The following is a 15,355-nucleotide window of genomic DNA, read 5'->3' on the forward strand; positions in this document are numbered from 1 at the left end:
CAATTACCACTTTGTAACGGGCCAGCAAATAGCTAAACAAGTAACCAAAGAGAACATACAAAAGGGCTCGGTTCAACCAACTAGCCCTAAGTTGGAAATAAAGTCCCAGATATTTGAAAAATTCAGGACATAGCTTAGTCTAAAGTCGGAAATTTTTACCCCTGGCGGTGTTGGACAACACAACAAGCTAGCACGACGGCTATACTTTACCAAAGAGTCTCAGTTAAGGAATTTATCCCTGGTGGTGTTGGATAACACAACAAACTAGCACAACGACTATATTTCACCAGAGAGTCTCAGTTCAAAAATTTCCATCCCTGGCGGTGCTTGATAACACAACAGGCATGCCTCGCCAGAAAAATGGCGGTGCTTGAGAACACAACAAGCAATGCCTCGCTAGAGAGGCTCAGTTCAAGAAGTTCTCCCTTGGTGGTGCTTGAGAACACAACAGGCATGTCTCACTTGAAGAATGGCGGTGCTAGACAACACAACAGGTAATGTCTCACCAGAGAGGTTCAGTTCAACCGTTACAGAAGAGTAGTAGCCGGTCTACAACCACACATAAAAACATACAAGTTCGGAAGCAGGATCAAATACTTCAAGTTCAAGGAGCACGAGTACGAATAAGAATTCACTCGCCTAGCCTATGCCCAGCAATTCACATTCTCAAGTAGTCACAGACTTCAAGTCCACATAGAGGTCATATATGAATCAAGCTACTTATTCATGCGTAAAAGAGATACCATATATTCAGGCAAGTCAAGTCATTGAGTGTACGTAAGAGCACACTCGCCTAAACAGGTTCAAGTCTCAAGTGCTCAGCTTAGTCGATCTCAGGCAGTTCAAGTAGTTCATAACCCAACACTTACAAATCGGGTGGTGCAAACTTGAATCAAACAAGAAGACTAGAAGAAGGATGCAAAACCAGAAGTTTTCTCAGCAAATCCGGTCACCACCATAATATATCAAAACCCTAGCCAAACACCTATTGGACAAGTCCACGATAACATTCATCATTCCAATCTCCTCATTCGGTTAAGTCTCGAGTACAATACAAAATCTTCTGTACCCTAACCTGTACCAGTACAACTTATCTCCAACTCACTTATGATTCCTATTCATATCATCATATACTAGACCACGTTCCTTCCAAATTCACAAGCATTTTCTCAGAAAAAGTATCAAGTACTCAAGTATAAGAATCAAAACTAAGAAACTTTACGACTCAGGCCGTACGCTAGTACCAGAATCGGTTGATGTATGCTTGGAAGCAACCAAGTCATATCTTACACTTACCACTTTCAAACCAGTTCCACAATCCGGCATCCTAAACTTTAGCCTAGAATACACTACAGAGATCTGAAGCCTAAACTCTGATATCAACTGTGATAGCCCAACCCCCCCTAAGGCGAACCAAAGGGTTCGGCGGACTACCTGCCCAACTCTCGCTAGGACTCACTCACTCACTACAGTCCTCAATTAAATTACAACGCACATCTCAAATGTTACATTAAATTCTCCATGAATTTACATATCATAAGTGAAGCGGATACTAATTCCCAAGCGTGGAACGTACACATACATTCGCTCAATTCCAAACCTTCATACAATCCCAACAATTCCACAAGATGAATTTAAAACTCCAACTGTACAGGAGATAAACCATCCAGTCACACGAAGAACTTAATACCAGCGCTTCTTTTGCCTCGAACCCTGTGGGGAGAAAATATATTTTGGGGTGAGCTAGAAACTCAATGAGTGTTCAGTAAAAATAGTAATCCAACCAGTTTCACAATAATGCATTTAGATGATGTCATGGATCAATGATCAAATGTTCATATATTGCTTGTATGAGCCAGTAAAGTCATTGTACTTAGAACTCCAACGCTCAAACAGATCCAGTAAGTCAAACAATACAAGGGAGCCATCGGTGCTCCAAATCAACAGTGGAGAGACGATGGTTCTAAGCACAAGATTTTCTAAGAACTCAATGGAGCCAAATCATGTCATGACACACACACAAACACAAATGATATGCAATCAAGTAACTAATTCGAGAATTAGTTCGAAAAGTAACCAATGCAATTAGTTTGAAGAGTAACTTTGGAACAGTTGTGGAATCACTTACCAACCACGGATCATGAACCTCAACCATCACATATCATTACCTTGCTCAAGTCCAAACCCTAGATCACAAATATCATGTCAAACAAAAGGAATTCTAAAAGCATTAAGTTCCTATCACCTTTTGGCATTTTAATCACAATTGAAGTTACACTTATCGGATTGAAACGAATCTTATGGCGTTACGAAGCTAAAACATATACCAACATTTCTTATGAAAGCCTCCAAAGCCAAGTCATACATATTCATGGTCAAAAACCGAGATCTTAGAAAAAAATGGAAACTGTCCGTGAAACAGGAGTTATGGGCAGTCAAGGGTATTTTGGTCATTTCACAAGCTACATTACCCCAATCGACCTGAAATTTTGCAAGTAGGTAGCTAACTCATATCTCTACAACTTTCATATTTTGTTCACTCTAAAACATGGATAAATGTGCAGTCCAAGTTAAGTCCAGAAACATGGTAAATGGAAATTATACTTCTAACTAACATTTGTATATAACCATAATTACACATACGAATCATAAGATATACTGTGACGGCCCCACCTCACCCTAGGGCGTACCAAAGAGTTCGGCGGGTCGCCTGCCCAACTCTCGGCAGGACTCACTTTTTCGTATCATGTATATACATCCATAGACAATAGATGCTCAAGTAAAAGATAAGAAACTTCTACACACCAGAAGTCTTCAAAGCTTTTACCATTCAAGTACAAATATCGAATATACAAGGGTTCTCATTTCTCATACAACCAGCCCGTGCCAAGCACTAGGGCGAGAACCATTACAAGGCCAAAGAACTAGATCAACTAGACTATACAGAACTCTCGTCCTTGCTCGCCTTCCACTGCTAAGGAAAACAATTGACGTGGTATGAGCTAAAAAGCCCAGTGAGGTTCTATATATATAAACAAGTAATTAAACAAGGAACAGTAGTCATGTAATAACAATTAATCCAGAAAACCTTATGTATAGTTCATGAGTGGTTGGGACTTATTATAGGTATGGAGCATATCACAGGTATAGCACATGATTTCATGTTGGCATTTTATCATGGAACAATTATCATGATACACGGTAACCATATACTGAAGGATACGGTGTTCCGGTGGAACTTTGTCGGTCCTCTGCACCTTATAACTTCCGGATCCCCACGGTTGACTGGCCATCACCTTATCCCTCCAGTGGTAATACTCGAGTATACCGACGGTTGTCCAGGGTTCCAACCTACCCGACCGAGCCCAGTCCTGTCTCGAGTAGGTCAGTAACCGAGGCGGGGCCCAAGTTCAGCTTAGAGCTTACAACATGCACAAATAACCAAGTAATTCAAAAAAGGTAAAATTCATCAATTGAATAGGTCGAGTGAGGTAAAGTACACACTCGCCTAACAATGATGGACAACTTCATATAGCATGTATCGAGTTCGTATAGTCATTTGATATGGTTAATCATTTAACCAATTCATATCGATATTCAATGCAAGTATACATTATTTATATAGGCATGAGTATGGTAAATACTTAATCCATGTACTTAACAGATAATAATCATGAAACGAGCATGTCTTAGGTTTATTCAATTACGTATTCCTGTATGGAACACTCACCTTGCAAAAGTTCATTTTAGAGATCATAGAAAACAATTAACATTTAATCATATTTTCACAAATAATCACATAGTCCCAACAATCCACATAGTCACAGAAAACAACGGGTATATAGAACACTCACCTATTTACGCACAATAACGTGCAAAATATCCTTCCGGATATTATCTTTAGTCACCGAGAAAACCTAAGATTAAATGAAAAGAATATTACCACTCATTTATCACAAACAATTAGGTGCAATCAAAGAAGCTCGACAAATGATGAGTAGAACGTATAAAAAGACTTTAAAGTGGAACGAGGACATTTGGACCCGTGGACAAAATACTCAAGAAAATCCTAAACTACTCCTCTTTATTTGGTAAGAGTAAGTATACATTTGGAGTTTCCAATTGAAGAGGGGTCATGTTTTTAAGATGGAAAAACGGTCATAGTATTATACAAGTTCAAATAGAACTTAGCTTTCGGGCGAAAATTTGGGCAGCATGTCTTTTGTGTTTACCTAATTTTCCAGCCATTTATGGTTTCATGATTTTTCTCAGCCAATCCCAAAGTCATGTACAGCACAAACTCATCATAATAGCCGTTTCATAGGCTCAAGACAATATAAGAACAAAAATCAAAGTAATAACAAGTGTGGAAATACAATCTAGCAAAAGACAGATTCGACGTGTGGTAGCGGAAATAACACATCCGAGGCTACGCTTATCAGATTGAGGCGCAACTTATACTGTTTCGAAGCTAAGACACAGAGCTACAATATTCATGAAGATCACTTAATCCAGTTTCTAATGAAACTTAGTTAAATCTTCAAATTACAGAACCAAAATCCTACTCGTTGGCTATTTAACTACACTGCACTGGAATGGTCATATCTCAGGTTACAAAGGTCCGATTAAGGTGTTCTTGGAGGTGTTTAAAAGCTAAGTCAGAATACTAAAACTTTCATGTTTTGGTAAAAAGCTAAATCTGAACGGATTATAGTTAACAAACACAACCAAAGAGACTAAACTGTCCACGCGGAAATTCTGGAAAGTAACCTAGATCAGCGAGGGTATTTTCATCTTTTCACAAGCTACGTTGCTCCAATTGAGCTGAAATTTTGTGAAAAACTATAAAATACCATTCTATACAACTTTCATGTTTTGACCTAAGGCTAATTCGGCCTCTAACATGAGGCAACAAAACCGGACAGAAAGAGGAAAGAAATTTCCAGAAATCTGGAATTTTTTGATTGTTAATGGAACCTTTCTTGATTTCTTGCTCCCATCATCACTACAACCACTTATCTAAGCTTAGATACAACATAGATCATCCATATAGCAAGTATAGGCAGCCCATACCTCAAAAAACAAAGCTTGCAAGAGTACCACTTCACTTTCTCTTGAAAATTTTAACTTCCTTCCCAAGATCACAATTCACACTTTAATCGGTTTAGAATTTGTTTCTTGCACTTGGATGATGCAAATCAAGAAGAAATTTTTATTTTCTCTTGCTCTCCCTTTCCTCTCTCTCCTAGCTCGGCTATGCAGCAGAAAATTGGGGAAGAATGAAGCTTAATTGGTTTTATAAGAAGACAAGAAGATTAGAACAAATTGTGTCCACAAGTTTAGCCAATACCTAGCTTGATTTCCACCACAAAATTTTTCTCTTTCGTTCCTTGCATTTTAGCCCTTTAATTTCGGCCAAGATGTCATCATAAGAGAGGAGATATTTTGTTCCATTAGTAATAAACTTGTATGGCAAGAAAGTGGTGGTCAAGTGGTGGTTCAATCGGTAGTGCACGGTACACGTCGGTGCGACGCGTTTTCTCTTAAATCGGACGTACTAGAGTTTTTACTTCCAATTCACTAACTTTTTATCATTGCTTCTATTCACATATTATTTCTCACTTAAAAGTCACTTTTAATCTCCAAATTTAATCCTTACTCGGTATCGGATAATTATACTGCGGTTACACGAAAAATCCGATTTCACCTTGAATTGAAAACGAATAGGAAAACCCTAATTTCCTATGGTCATTGGCACTTTTCTAGAGTGATTCAACCATGGATAACATGAAATAATAATTACAAAATAATTTTCAAATAAAAGGGAATTTTTTTGAGAAATATGTAAGGAATTTGCGAGTCCTCACACTCTCTCCCCCTTAAAAGAATTTCGACCTCGAAATTTCAACTTGCACTAATCAGATCAAAAACAGTTCTCAAAAGTTATCCTCTAGTTTCCATGTCCACGACTAATCTATACACATATATATAAATCTCATACTAAGCCTTAGTCGAACTACACACATGTGCCAATAACACCCTTTAGAGGAAAAGAAATCACATATACAAATATCATTATCACTGTGCGAGGACACGCAAACTAGAGTTCATTAAATCATAAAACAAGTTATGACCAAGTAAAGTCCATGCCAAGTCAAAGTCAATGACAAAATAAACAAGTGATTATCACAAGTACACTCGTCTCCAAGGCACAACTCTTAAGTTCTACTCCCGTCGTCTCACTATAAAAGATCACAAGTAGGGATTCATTAGATTAATTGGAACTAGACGATTCTCGTTCCCTAACATGCTCGATTTCAATCTCACCACAAGGATCTTTTGGGTTACAATATTTTCCAGACTCAGCGAAGATGACCCTGTCTGGTCTCTCACGTCACTTCCTAGTCACTAGATGTCCGTAGATTTCTTATATTCATTTTAGTCGGACAAAGCCTGTTCATGTTCCAAAATACAAGTTTCAAGTACCTAGTAGCTAGCATCGCCTCAACTCTGGAGTACTCGAGCACGAGAATTCGAAATAAGGTAATTCACAACTCAAGCCGGCCGGTCCCAAGAGTATATCACCAAATTCGAGATTCCTACTCAACATACATATCAAATTTCCTCCAAGCAACAAAATAAAGGTTTTTATACCTATCGCATCTATGATCCACAGCTTCACTCTAGAAGAGCACATAACCCTTTTTCTCATCCATATGATAAGGACCATAACACCACTTGGTCCTATCTTGCTCCTTTGTAGAGGCCACGTGAAGTGGCTCTAAATTACATCGCTACAAGCAATCATTTAACTTTCAAGCCAGTCCCACAGTTTGGCATCCTAAACATCGGTCTAGGATACACTACAAAGATCTGAAACCTAAGCTCTGATACCACCTGTGACGGCCCCACCTCACCCTAGGGCGTACCAAAGAGTTCGGCGGGTCGCCTGCCCAACTCTCGCCAGGACTCACTCACTCGTATCATGTATATACATCCATAGATAATAGATGCTCAAGTAAAAGATAAGAAACTTCTACACACCAGAAGTCTTCAAAGCTTTTACCATTCAAGTACAAACATCGAATATACAAGGGTTCTCATTCCTCATACAACCATTCCGTGCCAAGCACTAGGGCAAGAACCATTACAAGGCCAAAGAACTAGATCAACTAGACTATACAGAACTCTCGTCCTTGCTCGCCTTCCGCTGCTAAGGAAAACAATTGACGTGGTATGAGCTAAAAATCCCAGTGAGGTTCTATATATATAAACAAGTAATTAAACAAGGAACAGTAGTCATGTAATAACAATTAATCCAGAAAACCTTATGTATAGTTCATGAGTGGTTGGGACTTATTACAGGTATGGAGCATATCACAGGTATAGCACATGATTTCATGTTGGCATTTTATCATGGAACAATTATCATGATACACGGTAACCATATACTGAAGGATACGGTATTCCGGTGGAACTTTGTCGGTCCTCTGCACCTTATAACTTCCGGATCCCCACGGTTGACTGGCCATCACCTTATCCCTCCAGTGGTAATACTCGAGTATACCGACGGTTGTCCAGGGTTCCAACCTACCCGACCGAGCCCAGTCCTGGCTCGAGTAGGTCAGTAACCGAGGCGGGGCCCAAGTTCAGCTTAGAGCTTACAACATGCACAAGTAACCAAGTAATTCAAAAAAGGTAAAATTCATCAATTGAATAGGTCGAGTGAGGTAAAGTACACACTCGCCTAACAATGATGGACAACTTCATATAGCATGTATCGAGTTCGTATAGTCATTTGATATGGTTAATCATTTAACCAATTCATATCGATATTCAATGCAAGTATACATTATTTATATAGGCATGAGTATGGTAAATACTTAATCCATGTACTTAACACATAATAATCATGAAACGAGCATGTCTTAGGTTTATTCAATTACGTATTCCTGTATGGAACACTCACCTTGCAAAAGTTCATTTTAGAGATCATAGAAAACAATTAACATTTAATCATATTTTCACAAATAATCACATAGTCCCAACAATCCACATAGTCACAGAAAACAACGGGTATATAGAACACTCACCTATTTACGCACAATAACGTGCAAAATATCTTTCCGAATATTATCTTTAGTCACCGAGAAAACCTAAGATTAAATGAAAAGAATATTACCACTCATTTATCACAAACAATTAGGTGCAATCAAAGAAGCTCGACAAATGATGAGTAGAACGTATAAAAAGACTTTAAAGTGGAACGAGGACATTTGGACCCGTGGACAAAATACTCAAGAAAATCCTAAACTACTCCTCTTTATTTGGTAAGAGTAAGTATACATTTGGAGTTTCCAATTGAAGAGGGGTCATGTTTTTAAGATGGAAAAACGGTCATAGTATTATACAAGTTCAAATAGAACTTAGCTTTCGGGCGAAAATTTGGGCAGCATGTCCTTTGTGTTTACCTAATTTTCCAGCCATTTATGGCTTCATGATTTTTCTCAGCCAATCCCAAAGTCATGTACAGCACAAACTCATCATAATAGCCGTTTCATAGGCTCAAGACAATATAAGAACAAAAATCAAAGTAATAACAAGTGTGGAAATACAATCTTGCAAAAGACAGATTCGACGTATGGTAGCGGAAATAACACATCCGAGGCTACGCTTATCAGATTGAGGCGCAACTTATGCTGTTTCGAAGCTAAGACACAGAGCTACAATGTTCATGAAGATCACTTAGTCCAGTTTCTAATGAAACTTAGTTAAATCCTCAAATTACAGAACCAAAATCCTACTCGTTGGCTATTTAACCACACTGCACTGGAATGGTCATATCTCAGGTTACAAAGGTCCGATTAAGGTGTTCTTGGAGGTGTTTAAAAGCTAAGTCAGAATACTAAAACTTTCATGTTTTGGTAAAAAGCTAAATTTGAACGGATTATAGTTAACAAACACAACCAAAGAGACTAAACTGTCCACGCGGAAATTCTGGAAAGTAACCTAGATCAGCGAGGGTATTTTCATCTTTTCACAAGCTACGTTGCTCCAATTGAGCTGAAATTTTGTGAAAAACTATAAAATACCATTCTATACAACTTTCATGTTTTGACCTAAGGCTAATTCGGCCTCTAACATGAGGCAACAAAACCGGACAGAAAGAGGAAAGAAATTTCCAGAAATCTGGAATTTTTTGATTGTTAATGGAACCTTTCTTGATTTCTTGCTCCCATCATCACTACAACCACTTATCTAAGCTTAGATACAACATAGATCATCCATATAGCAAGTATAGGCAGCCCATACCTCAAAAAACAAAGCTTGCAAGAGTACCACTTCACTTCCTCTTGAAAATTTTAACTTCCTTCCCAAGATCACAATTCACACTTTAATCGGTTTAGAATTTGTTTCTTGCACTTGGATGATGCAAATCAAGAAGAAATTTTTATTTTCTCTTGCTCTCCCTTTCCTCTCTCTCCTAGCTCGGCTATGCAGCAGAAAATTGGGGAAGAATGAAGCTTAATTGGTTTTATAAGAAGACAAGAAGATTAGAACAAATTGTGTCCACAAGTTTAGCCAATACCTAGCTTGATTTCCACCACAAAATTTTTCTCTTTCGTTCCTTGCATTTTAGCCCTTTAATTTCGGCCAAGATGTCATCATGAGAGAGGAGATATTTTGTTCCATTAGTAATAAATTTGTATGGCAAGAAAGTGGTGGTCAAGTGGTGGTTCAATCGGTAGTGCACGGTACACGTCGGTGCGACGCGTTTTCTCTTAAATCGGACGTACTAGAGTTTTTACTTCCAATTCACTAACTTTTTATCATTGCTTCTATTCACATATTATTTCTCACTTAAAAGTCACTTTTAATCTCCAAATTTAATCCTTACTCGGTATCGGATAATTATACTGCGGTTACACGAAAAATCCGATTTCACCTTGAATTGAAAACGAATAGGAAAACCCTAATTTCCTATGGTCATTGGCACTTTTCTAGAGTGATTCAACCATGGATAACATGAAATAATAATTACAAAATAATTTTCAAATAAAAGGGAATTTTTTTGAGAAATATGTAAGGAATTTGCGAGTCCTCACACTCTCTCCCCCTTAAAAGAATTTCGACCTCGAAATTTCAACTTGAACTAATCAGATCAAAAACAGTTCTCAAAAGTTATCCTCTAGTTTCCATGTCCACGACTAATCTATACACATATATATAAATCTCATACTAAGCCTTAGTCGAACTACACACATGTGCCAATAACACCCTTTAGAGGAAAAGAAATCACATATACAAATATCATTATCACTGTGCGAGGACACGCAAACTAGAGTTCATTAAATCATAAAACAAGTTATGACCAAGTAAAGTCCATGCCAAGTCAAAGTCAATGACAAAATAAACAAGTGATTATCACAAGTACACTCGTCTCCAAGGCACAACTCTTAAGTTCTACTCCCGTCGTCTCACTATAAAAGATCACAAGTAGGGATTCATTAGATTAATTGGAACTAGACGATTCTCGTTCCCTAACATGCTCGATTTCAATCTCACCACAAGGATCTTTTGGGTTACAATATTTTCCAGACTCAGCGAAGATGACCCTGTCTGGTCTCTCACGTCACTTCCTAGTCACTAGATGTCCGTAGATTTCTTATATTCATTTTAGTCGGACAAAGCCTGTTCATGTTCCAAAATACAAGTTTCAAGTACCTAGTAGCTAGCATCGCCTCAACTCTGGAGTACTCGAGCACGAGAATTCGAAATAAGGTAATTCACAACTCAAGCCGGCCGGTCCCAAGAGTATATCACCAAATTCGAGATTCCTACTCAACATACATATCAAATTTCCTCCAAGCAACAAAATAAAGGTTTTTATACCTATCGCATCTATGATCCACAGCTTCACTCTAGAAGAGCACATAACCCTTTTTCTCATCCATATGATAAGGACCATAACACCACTTGGTCCTATCTTGCTCCTTTGTAGAGGCCACGTGAAGTGGCTCTAAATTACATCGCTACAAGCAATCATTTAACTTTCAAGCCAGTCCCACAGTTTGGCATCCTAAACATCGGTCTAGGATACACTACAAAGATCTGAAACCTAAGCTCTGATACCACCTGTGACGGCCCCACCTCACCCTAGGGCGTACCAAAGAGTTCGGCGGGTCGCCTGCCCAACTCTCGCCAGGACTCACTCACTCGTATCATGTATATACATCCATAGATAATAGATGCTCAAGTAAAAGATAAGAAACTTCTACACACCAGAAGTCTTCAAAGCTTTTACCATTCAAGTACAAACATCGAATATACAAGGGTTCTCATTCCTCATACAACCATTCCGTGCCAAGCACTAGGGCAAGAACCATTACAAGGCCAAAGAACTAGATCAACTAGACTATACAGAACTCTCGTCCTTGCTCGCCTTCCGCTGCTAAGGAAAACAATTGACGTGGTATGAGCTAAAAATCCCAGTGAGGTTCTATATATATAAACAAGTAATTAAACAAGGAACAGTAGTCATGTAATAACAATTAATCCAGAAAACCTTATGTATAGTTCATGAGTGGTTGGGACTTATTACAGGTATGGAGCATATCACAGGTATAGCACATGATTTCATGTTGGCATTTTATCATGGAACAATTATCATGATACACGGTAACCATATACTGAAGGATACGGTATTCCGGTGGAACTTTGTCGGTCCTCTGCACCTTATAACTTCCGGATCCCCACGGTTGACTGGCCATCACCTTATCCCTCCAGTGGTAATACTCGAGTATACCGACGGTTGTCCAGGGTTCCAACCTACCCGACCGAGCCCAGTCCTGGCTCGAGTAGGTCAGTAACCGAGGCGGGGCCCAAGTTCAGCTTAGAGCTTACAACATGCACAAGTAACCAAGTAATTCAAAAAAGGTAAAATTCATCAATTGAATAGGTCGAGTGAGGTAAAGTACACACTCGCCTAACAATGATGGACAACTTCATATAGCATGTATCGAGTTCGTATAGTCATTTGATATGGTTAATCATTTAACCAATTCATATCGATATTCAATGCAAGTATACATTATTTATATAGGCATGAGTATGGTAAATACTTAATCCATGTACTTAACACATAATAATCATGAAACGAGCATGTCTTAGGTTTATTCAATTACGTATTCCTGTATGGAACACTCACCTTGCAAAAGTTCATTTTAGAGATCATAGAAAACAATTAACATTTAATCATATTTTCACAAATAATCACATAGTCCCAACAATCCACATAGTCACAGAAAACAACGGGTATATAGAACACTCACCTATTTACGCACAATAACGTGCAAAATATCCTTCCGAATATTATCTTTAGTCACCGAGAAAACCTAAGATTAAATGAAAAGAATATTACCACTCATTTATCACAAACAATTAGGTGCAATCAAAGAAGCTCGACAAATGATGAGTAGAACGTATAAAAAGACTTTAAAGTGGAACGAGGACATTTGGACCCGTGGACAAAATACTCAAGAAAATCCTAAACTACTCCTCTTTATTTGGTAAGAGTAAGTATACATTTGGAGTTTCCAATTGAAGAGGGGTCATGTTTTTAAGATGGAAAAACGGTCATAGTATTATACAAGTTCAAATAGAACTTAGCTTTCGGGCGAAAATTTGGGCAGCATGTCCTTTGTGTTTACCTAATTTTCCAGCCATTTATGGCTTCATGATTTTTCTCAGCCAATCCCAAAGTCATGTACAGCACAAACTCATCATAATAGCCGTTTCATAGGCTCAAGACAATATAAGAACAAAAATCAAAGTAATAACAAGTGTGGAAATACAATCTTGCAAAAGACAGATTCGACGTATGGTAGCGGAAATAACACATCCGAGGCTACGCTTATCAGATTGAGGCGCAACTTATGCTGTTTCGAAGCTAAGACACAGAGCTACAATGTTCATGAAGATCACTTAGTCCAGTTTCTAATGAAACTTAGTTAAATCCTCAAATTACAGAACCAAAATCCTACTCGTTGGCTATTTAACCACACTGCACTGGAATGGTCATATCTCAGGTTACAAAGGTCCGATTAAGGTGTTCTTGGAGGTGTTTAAAAGCTAAGTCAGAATACTAAAACTTTCATGTTTTGGTAAAAAGCTAAATTTGAACGGATTATAGTTAACAAACACAACCAAAGAGACTAAACTGTCCACGCGGAAATTCTGGAAAGTAACCTAGATCAGCGAGGGTATTTTCATCTTTTCACAAGCTACGTTGCTCCAATTGAGCTGAAATTTTGTGAAAAACTATAAAATACCATTCTATACAACTTTCATGTTTTGACCTAAGGCTAATTCGGCCTCTAACATGAGGCAACAAAACCGGACAGAAAGAGGAAAGAAATTTCCAGAAATCTGGAATTTTTTGATTGTTAATGGAACCTTTCTTGATTTCTTGCTCCCATCATCACTACAACCACTTATCTAAGCTTAGATACAACATAGATCATCCATATAGCAAGTATAGGCAGCACATACCTCAAAAAACAAAGCTTGCAAGAGTACCACTTCACTTCCTCTTGAAAATTTTAACTTCCCTAACTTCCCAAGATCACAATTCACACTTTAATCGGTTTAGAATTTGTTTCTTGCACTTGGATGATGCAAATCAAGAAGAAATTTTTATTTTCTCTTGCTCTCCCTTTCCTCTCTCTCCTAGCTCGGCTATGCAGCAGAAAATTGGGGAAGAATGAAGCTTAATTGGTCTTATAAGAAGACAAGAAGATTAGAACAAATTGTGTCCACAAGTTTAGCCAACACTTGGCTTGATTTCCACCACAAAATTTTTCTCTTTCCTTCCTCGCATTTTAGCCCTTTAATTTCTGCCAAGATGTCATCATGAGAGAGGAGATATTTTGCTCCATTAGTAATAAATTTGTATGGCAAGAAAGTGGTGGTTCAATCGGTAGTGCACGGTACACGTCGGTGCGACGCGTTTTCTCTTAAATCGGACGTACTAGAGTTTTTACTTCCAATTCACTAACTTTTTATCATTGCTTCTATTCACATATTATTTCTCACTTAAAATTCACTTTTAATCTCCAAATTTAATCCTTACTCGGTATCGGATAATTATACTGCGGTTACACGAAAAATCCGATTTCACCTTGAATTGAAAACGAATAGGAAAACCCTAATTTCCTATGGTCATTGGCACTTTTCTAGGGTGATTCAACCATGGATAACATGAAATAATAATTACAAAATAATTTTCAAATAAAAGGGAATTTTTTTGAGAAATATGTAAGGAATTTGCGAGTCCTCACACTCTCTCCCCCTTAAAAGAATTTCGACCTCGAAATTTCAACTTGCACTAATCAGATCAAAAACAGTTCTCAAAACACCCTTTAGAGGAAAAGAAATCACATATACAAATATCATTATCACTGTACGAGCACACGCAAACTAGAGTTCATTAAATCATAAAACAAGTTATGACCAAGTAAAGTCCATGCCAAGTCAAAGTCAATGACAAAATAAACAAGTGATTATCACAAGTACACTCGTCTCCAAGGCACAACTCTTAAGTTCTACTCCCGTCGTCTCAGTATAAAAGATCACAAATAGGGATTCATTAGATTAATTGGAACTAAACGATTCTCGTTCCCTAACATGCTCGATTTCAATCTCACCACAAGGATCTTTTGGGTTACAATATTTTTCAGACCCAGCGAAGATGACCCTGTCTGGTCTCTCACGTCACTTCCTAGTCACTAGATGTCCGTAGATTTCTTATATTCATTTTAGTCGGACAAAGCCTGTTCATGTTCCAAAATACAAGTTTCAAGTACCTAGTAGCTAGCATCGCCTCAACTCTGGAGTACTCGAGCACGAGAATTCGAAATAAGGTAATTCACAACTCAAGCCGGCCGGTCCCAAGAGTATATCACCAAATTCGAGATTCCTACCCAACATACATATCAAATTTCCTCCAAGCAACAAAATAAAGGTTTTTATACCTATCGCATCTATGATCCACAGCTTCACTCTAGAAGAGCACTTAACCCTTTTTCTCATCCATATGATAAGGACCATAACACCACTTGGTCCTATCTTGCTCCTTTGTAGAGGCCACGTGAAGTGGCTCTAAATTACATCGCTACAAGCAATCATTTAACTTTCAAGCCAGTCCCATAGTTTGGCATCCTAAACATCTGTCTAGGATACACTACAAAGATCTGAAACCTAAGCTCTGATACCACCTGTGACGGCCCCACCTCACCCTAGGGCGTACCAAAGAGTTCGGCGGGTCGCCTGCCCAACTCTCGCTAGGACTCACTCA

The sequence above is a fragment of the Coffea arabica genome, chromosome 9c (assembly GCF_036785885.1).
Source record: "Coffea arabica cultivar ET-39 chromosome 9c, Coffea Arabica ET-39 HiFi, whole genome shotgun sequence".
NCBI classification, from domain to species: domain Eukaryota; kingdom Viridiplantae; phylum Streptophyta; class Magnoliopsida; order Gentianales; family Rubiaceae; genus Coffea; species Coffea arabica.